The sequence below is a fragment of the Acinonyx jubatus genome, chromosome C2 (genome assembly GCF_027475565.1).
Source record: "Acinonyx jubatus isolate Ajub_Pintada_27869175 chromosome C2, VMU_Ajub_asm_v1.0, whole genome shotgun sequence".
Taxonomy (NCBI): domain Eukaryota; kingdom Metazoa; phylum Chordata; class Mammalia; order Carnivora; family Felidae; genus Acinonyx; species Acinonyx jubatus.
Window position 1 is genome coordinate 148,861,925 of NC_069384.1, and position 8,487 is coordinate 148,870,411.

At 45.3% G+C, this 8,487-nt stretch overlaps 1 pseudogene; it reads left to right on the plus strand.

Annotated features, from left to right (window-relative positions):
* Positions 1-5,495: 5,495 nt before the first annotated feature.
* Positions 5,496-8,220, plus strand: LOC106966704 (histone H3.3-like; annotated as a pseudogene).
* The last annotated feature ends 267 nt before the right edge of the window (positions 8,221-8,487 follow it).

Consider the following 8,487-nt stretch of genomic DNA (forward strand, 5'->3'; position numbering starts at 1 on the left):
CCTGGTGTTGCAGAGAACAACAGATGCTGTCAGTGGCTCTCTGCATATTCCCTTGGGCCTTAACATTTTGGTGCCCACTGGCCAACGTCCAGCTATAACATCTGCATTCTCTGGACGCTGGGGTCTTCTGCCTGTGTGCAGAGCACGTCACAAGCACGTGTCAAGAATTAACATAATACTCCTCCTTCCTAAGAGGCAGCAACCCCAGGTGGGTTAACCCAGTGTGTTCTATGCTGGTTCCCAGAGCCCCCCAGTGGAATGCACCTGCAGTTACCCACACAGCCACTAGCTTGATAACGAACCCTTTATCGGCTGCCTGCCCGTTTCCCCATGCCTCTCTCAGTGTCTCTTGGCATCATCTCTCAAGTAAACGGCTTGCCTCAAATCCTTGCCTCTGGGTCTGCTTCTGGGGAACCTGAACTAAGACACAGAAGAATCCCACAGTTGCACTGTGGTTACTACCTTCAGTAGGGATGTGGGGCCAGGGGCCGCTCTACTGAACTTATCACCACAGCTTAAATCTAAAGCCTGAGCTGCTCAGGGGACAGCCTTATTCTTCCAGCCTACAAAGAGTTAATTTTCTTCTAGTCTACAATCTTCCAGGGCAGAAAAAACAAATTGAGCTCTTGGAACAGGCATAGTAGAGATAAATTTATTAGTGCCCATTGAATTAGGAAGGAAGTTGACTGCTTGTCCTGTTTCCCTCTGCCTCTGTTCTGGGTGATGACTCATGTCCTAAGTGTCCTCCCTTGGGATGGATGTGACTAACAATGGCTCAGATAGCAGTGGCTCCTGAATTTCCAGTTCTGAGGAAGGCTGAGGGACAGAGAGGTGGTCTCAAAGATTGGTGATTCAACTGTGATGAGTGTTATGGAATAAGGGGTTGGGTTATTTATAGAAGTTGGACATTGCCCAACTATGGGAAAAGCAGGGGGAGTGAAGTTCTGAAAGAGATCATGAGCTCAGAGAAGCCCTCACCAGACGTCCTGAAGCACAAGTCAGGTGGACAAGTCAGAGGCTGCGGGGATCTCTGAGAAGCCAAGCGTGTCCGGTTCCCCAAGCAGGTGTGTTATGGAGACAAAGCTGTTGTCTCTGAGCTACCTCTCTGCCCCTCCACAGTCACATTTCTGGTGGTGAACTGGGGTCGTTGTCGGTCAGCAGGACCAGCTGTCGGGAAGAAGCAGACAAGGAGTGGAAGAGAATGAGGACAAGCTGGAGTTGGCTGTGTGTCTGCCCCCAGACCCTGAACGTCTTCTGAGAGTGATGGCTGGTGCCTCACTCTGGCCTCCCAGATTCGATGCAGTTTCCTCTGTTGACCAGCCCTGTCTGAAGCTGCTCAGGGATGGGGCTTCTGAGAAATCTAGTTCCAGCTTACAAAGTTGACAGCAGAAAGACCCAGCACAGCCAACTCAGGGAGACGTCCTCATGCTGAAAGACCCACCCTGCGCGCTGACCAAGTCTTGGGCTGCCTTTGTTACTGTTTTCGCTTGTTTTTATCTATTCTCGTCTCAAAAGTGGGGGACTATTTGCTATTGATTTATCTACTCCAAATGCTATGTGATTCTAAGATGAATTCACTAGAACAGTGATTCTCCGTGGGAGGTGATTTTGCCTACCAGGGGACATTTGACAATGTTTGGAGACATTTTGGATGTCAAGACTAGGAGGTTAGTAGACCTGAGGGATGTGGCTAAGTATTCTACAGTGCACAGGACAGATCCCCACAACAAAGAATTACCCCACTCAAAATGTCGATAGTGTTTAAAACCCTGAACCAGAAGTAAATGCCTACCTCTGATTTATTCACTTCCTTTATTTTGCTTCATCAAGCACATTTAGAAATACTAACAGAATACAAAAGCATCTACTGATAACTATGGTGTCTTAGCTCCTTCCTTTACCCAAAGCCATGCATCCCAGACCTAAACTTTGGTAATAATCTCAGGACGCTCCCCTTGTCTTTTCCTAACTGGGTATCATAATGACATCATTCTTCAGTACATCTTCCCTAAGACGTAAAGTTACCCCCAACCAACCCAGATCCCCATTAGTGACTCTTATGATGTCCTGAATGCTTCCTTTTCATCATTCATCACAACGACAACAAACACTTACCAGTACGATCACGGTTTGCTGGATGCCCGCCCCACCACAATGTAACTGTGATCTCACAACAATCCTACGAGGAACACGTTCTTATCCCATTTTACAGATGAGGAGACTGAGATTTAGAAAGGTTGAATGCTCTGTCTAAGCTCACCCAGATAGCCTATGGAGGAATCCAGTATGTGCTGTAGTAAACAGTCCCGAGAACAGATAAAATATTACTAACACAAAAAGCAAGATGGAATATCTGCTTCATAAGTGTTTTCCCGTAAGTATTTAAATGATGCTCTGCTAAAATCCCTTCTGCCTGCAGGTCTGTGGATAGAGGCAGACCCAGCTCCCAGAATCATTAGCCAGCATGTCTAAGCTCTTCTTGACATGGCTGTTCGTAACAAAAATGCAAATGAGGGTGCCTAACTGCAAATTGCTCCCGCCCCATTTTGAGACCTTCTGTGTGACTGGACCAAAACTTCCTCCTAAGCAGACAGATGTGCTGGCTTCTCTGTTCTGGAGCTTAGCTGTTTCCTTGGCAGGGAACCAAGCCTGTGGCAGAATGACATTGCCGTGCCCACTGAAGGACATCTGAAGAGTGTGGTCCCTGCTGGAACCCACCCACCAAGGGCACAGCTGTGAATAGAGCCCCTCCACGTGTGCTAAGAGTGCAGGACCTAGAGCCTTGGCTTCGCTTTCAATTATAAACCGTTATGTTCCCATGTTAAATGGTAGTCAGTGAGAATAGCATCAACACATATTAAGACATAACGCGTTTAGACACATGCACACGCACAGGCACGTGTATACAGGAGGATGTATAACTATATGGTATGGAAGTGACTAGAAAAGTCAAGGCTTTCCAAAAAGGAAAGTACAATGCCTGGAAGATAACCTTTCTTTCAAATCTCGCCCACTTACAATGCAACAATGTCTGGTGTCTTGGTGTTCGTGCAGGACTTTCCCATGTTAAGTTAAACCAAATGAAATTGACGTTTTCTTGGTTAGAAAAAAATATATGGATAATATGGTTTAACCGAATATGTAGTGAGCACCCAGCAGGGTGGCGTTAAGAGGAGCCCTTCTCCAGGAGGCCCAGCAAGTGTGAGGACCCCAAGCTAGGAGGAAATGGGGAGGCTGCTTGGCCGGAACCTAGGGAGAGCTTTATTAAACCACAGCTGAAAGAAAGCGCCCAGCCTCCAAGGATTAACATCAGCCAAAAGGGCTGCTCGGAGACAGGGGTCAGAGAAAGTGGCATTGAGAGGGCTGGCTGGGCCCCGCCCTGGAGCTCCTGGCACGGTGACCCTCAGGAAGGACCACCTCTGCCCCCTATAGGCTGAAGGCAGGAAAAATGTCAGCTGCAGATGGGGAAAGCATTACAGGGAGAGATGGACCAGATGCTGAGTTCTTCCGGAAGCAAGTGGTGATGGGGTGGAGGCAGAGGTGAGATGGGGAAGCCGAGTGGCCTCTGGACAAGAATGTGTGCAGGAGAACCAGACAAACTGTGCTCGTCAGTGGGTACCACAGAGATTGCATAGGGCAATCAGGAAACCTATTCTCATTTCAGACTTGCTCTCAGCTAGCTGTGCTCTCTGGCAGACGGCTCTGAGCCTCGGTTTCTTCATCTAAAATGGGAGCACAGTTCAGTTTCTGGGTCCAGGTTACCCAGCAGAGGACTGATGGCTGGTCAGAAAGCGGCTCACTGGGGAAAAGAAATGGCATTCCAGAGTATTTTCATTTATCTCACCGAGGTGTAATTCCAGAAAACGGAGTCATGGCACCCAGGCATATTTTAATCTAAGTAGACTTCTTAGAATCCTAATTTTTGAATCTGACTGCCATCACATTTGCTGAGATTTCTTTTGTTTGTTGCCGGTTGTTATGAAAAACAGGCCCATGATTTAAAGAACATGTCCAGGACTCTCTCTTATGGGGACGTTTGTATGGCCAGAGATGAAAGTAAAAGTTCCCTTTTCATAGAGAAGAGATGTCTTAAACCGTGGCCCCCTCCCCCAGGGAAGAGCTGAAGCACACTTCAACTCGGGACTCAGTTGGAGTCATAATGGCATAATGCAGATTACCATAGTTGGTGCTAACAGTTAATTTCTAAGAGGCATTTATGCAACTTTGGATTTATGTGTACTAATAAATTAAAGCCTAAAGGGATACATGGAAAAACTAAAAAATTCTCTTCATTAAAGCATTTTTTGGTATACATAATTTGATCATAATTTCCAAAATATTTAAGTATCGGCATGTAGTTATATATGCTCATAATTTTCCAGCTTATGAAAGAATTCATTTAATGCAGAAAGCTTGAGGGCACACAAACAAAAGTGCACCTCCTGGCCCCACCATCCAAAGTTAAGTATTATTAAAATTTTGGTATGTAAATTTCCGGTCTTTCATTCATTCCATAAAAATTTATTGAGTGACTACCAGAGCCAGGCACTCACTGTGTTGTGTGCTAAGAAGGAAATGATACTATGGGTTCCATTTCTCTTTTTTTACATGTTCCACACCCCTCTTTCCCATGCAAGTTTGTACCGGAGTAAGAACAGGGCAATATGGCGCTGTGGCTGGAGGCAGGCGCTGGCCTCACTCCAGCCTTACACATTTGTTGCAGGGATTATGATGAACAACTGTAAGGAACCTGGCAGAGAGCCTCCCAGAGCCCCAGACTCAGCAGGTGCTCAATCAACAATAACTGTTATTACTTTTTATTACTGTTATTTTTATGTGAAGGTTCTTATTACCAATTGCAGCTAATTTTAGGTCTGATTCTAAGATTTTCCAGATGTAGTTTTAAGTGCTGAGTCTCCTCCATGGAGGGTCCTTCCATGCCGTCTCCCAAGTTCTTGCTGCTGGTTATTTATTTCCCCCAGAAATGGCTTTTCTTGCCATTGTGGTGTGTGTGTGGTGGGGGGGGGGGGGTGGTTAGCTTTTATTATTATTTTTTTGTTTCAAGTTTTTATTTAAATTCTGGTTGATGAACATAGAGTGTAACATTGGTTTCAGGAACAGAATTTAGTGATTCATCACTTACAACACCCAGTGCTCATCACAAGTGCCCTCCTTAATGCCCATCACCCCACCCACTCCCTCCATCGAAACTCCATTTGTTCTGTATAGTTAAGAGTCTCTCGCTTTGGTTTTATACTCTATGCTGTTTGCTCAGCCAGTTGTCTGCCTGCTCCCCATTGTGGAGGTAAGGGTCAATGCTGATGTTACACCTCACCCCTTTGGGCAAAAGAATGACTCCAGGTAGGTCATTCAGTTAAGTAGTGAAGGATGGTCCTCTGGGGAAGAAGCAATGTCGTTTTTATATTTCCTGTAGTCCCCTGCTCAGACCTCTGTAGTTTAAACAACTCAGTTGTTTAACCACATATGAATCAATCATGGGGATGCAGAGGACACAACCTCCCGGGCATTTCCAGAAAGAGCTCTCCTTGGCCAAAAACAGTTCTTCTCCAGGGAAGGGGACAGTGGAGAGCCATGTGAGGGCACACACCCACTAGGGGATGGGTCCATTGGCTCCATTAAGGGGTTCTGGGACAGGAAACACCAACATTGACTATACCAGCCTAAAGCACGGCTCTCTTTCCCCAAAGAATGAACGTAAAGAACTCTGAATATTCCTACATGCCACTTGATATAACTCAACTGTATATACAATTGTAGCAATAGTTATTTCTGTATTTCACTTAAGGAACTGGGTCCGCCTCATGGAAAGAGGGGAGAGCCAGGGACTTGGGGTTGGGCAGAATCATGCTTTATTAAAAAGGGAATAAATTTGGTGTTACTCTAGAAAAGAAAGGAATGAAAGAGAAAACAGTTAATGATTTTCATAGAATGTTGCCAGATACCACAACCCCCTGTCCCAACCACTTGGAAGATTATTTGAAACATTGGGTAAGCACTATCTAAATAACATAGAGTACTACATTTATTTATATATAACATCTCTATATTACATATACACATAATAGTATATATATATGTAGTATTATATAACACAACACACAAATATATATATTTTATATATATTATTTACATATATACACACAACACATATAAAACATTAAGCATGCAGTTTGAAAAGAGCCACTGGGAATTTCTGGGTGACAAAAGCATGCAAAATTTACTTACCTCACCTCTCCGTAGGGCCCCATTCAGATCCTCAGCTGTCCATGAGCACAGAATTCTATCATGTCACTCAGTTTGGTCCCCCCTGTGACCAGATGGCTTTTGTCACTATCTTTTTCTCTCTCTGTCTTGCTCTTAGCCATGGTTGCTAATTTTTCCAGTTTTCTGGGTCCTAGTATCATGCAGGCTTTTTATGTTTTTTCTTCCACTTCAGGTCCCATGCCAATAGCGCCTTCCTTCTGTCCCAAGAAGGCTGCAGAGGAAGTGACTCCATTTCGCTTCCCCTTTCCATTTCATTGGTCAGAAGGATGCCTTGGATACTGGAAATACTCATCAGGCCTTGTTTCTTACAAGAATCCAAACATTCTTCTTTACATTTTGGCTAGGATAACCTGATTCTGATTTTTCCTGGAGCCATTCCAATCTCACATTATGAATCAGTGTCCCGAAATTATTTATCAAACCATATGTCTTCGTGTTGAAGTTATAATGCTGTCATTGTAGTTGGCCTGATTTCAAATACAGTCTCCTTTACCTCGTGGATCCTGAGTCTATTAGAGATGCCGTCCCCATTATGGATGACTTGGGACATCGAAATACTGTTTGCTGTGCCTGGCAACCAATTAATTAAACAAACCATTAGTCTAGGAGCAAAATGGTCAACATTATTAAATTTCCTTATCATTGTCACTCCGTAGCTGGACACAGTAGTGGTCCAGCAACTGAAAAATGAAAGGTACGGATGTGTAGCTCAGCTGCCAAGGCAAAGACAGACTGGGTATTTCAACCTCCTTACCCCAACTTTGGGGCGCTTTTTAAAATGGAAAAAATTAGAATATAACAAATGAAACCAACATATCATCCTATTTTTAGCAGGAGAGGAGAGAGCCTGTATTACATACACTTCTTGGATTCCCTGTGCTGATCACTTCATCAAGCACAGAGTAGGCTACTAGAAAAATATAATGATTAATTGTTTCCCATTGCATGAGCATTTACTAGGAAATGGGTGGGAAAAGTAGAGAAAAGTGGAAACAAATCAGTGGAAATTGTTTGCAGAACGACTTCTTTCTAAGTTATCTGATCATACCTGGTAGCAACCCATGGTGGCAATGCCGGATGGCACAGGTGGTGAGGTTGCTTGCCTCTCCAGCACTCCAAGGTAACTCAACATTCAAAACCGTGCCTTTTTCTTTTAGACTACACTCATTTCATTTTCATTCTAATAGTTCATGTGATTTTAATAGGTATGCCGTGTTGTTAAAAGTTTTTAATTACAATAATATATTTCGACTGGGCTTAAGTCCGGAGTATTCACTCTGGACCAAGTAGGACAGTCCAGAAGAATAATGGAAGTCCATTCGACAGTTATTCAGTAAGGATTTATTGAGCGCTTACTATGTGGTAGTACTTGTTTACACACTGGAGTGTATGTATGGAGTGTGTGTATGAAGCGAACACTGCGGTGTTTGCAGCCGCTACCGCTGTGCCTTCCTTGGCTCCCTAACACCCGCGCCCCCTCCGGCTCAGGTCGCTGCTGTCCAAGGAGGAGAATCAAGGAAGGGGTCTCTACACCGTGCTGACTGCCCGCAACTCCGCCGGTGGTAAAGCACAGAGGAAGCAACCGGCTACAAAAGCTGCTGGCCAAAGTGTGCCCTCTACTGGAGGGGTGAAGAAACCGCGTGGTCACGGGCCTGATCCTGTGAAATGAGACGTTCTCAGACGCCCGCAGGACGTCTGATTCGCAAACTTCCTTCCCAGCGCCTGGCGCGAGAACTTGCTCAGGACTTCAAAACACCTCTGCCCTTCCAGAGTACAGCTCTTGGTGCTTTGCAGGAGGCAAGCGAGGCCTATCTGGTGGGGCTGTTTGAAGACACCAGCCTGTGGGCTGTCCATGCCGAACGTGTAATAATTACGCCAAAAGACACCCACCTAGCGCACTGCACAGAGGAACGCGTGCTTAAGATGGTGCTATGATGGGCGCGCCTGGGTGGCGCAGTCGGTTAAGCGTCCGACTTCAGCCAGGTCACGATCTCGCGGTCCGGGAGTTTGAGCCCCGCGTCGGGCTCTGGGCTGATGGCTCAGAGCCTGGAGCCTGTTTCCAATTCTGTGTCTCCCTCTCTCTCTGCCCCTCCCCCGTTCATGCTCTGTCTCTCTCTGTCCCCAAAATAAATAAACGTTGAAAAAAAAATTTAAAAAAAGATGGTGCTATGATGGAAATCGTTTCGTTCCTAGAAATAAATA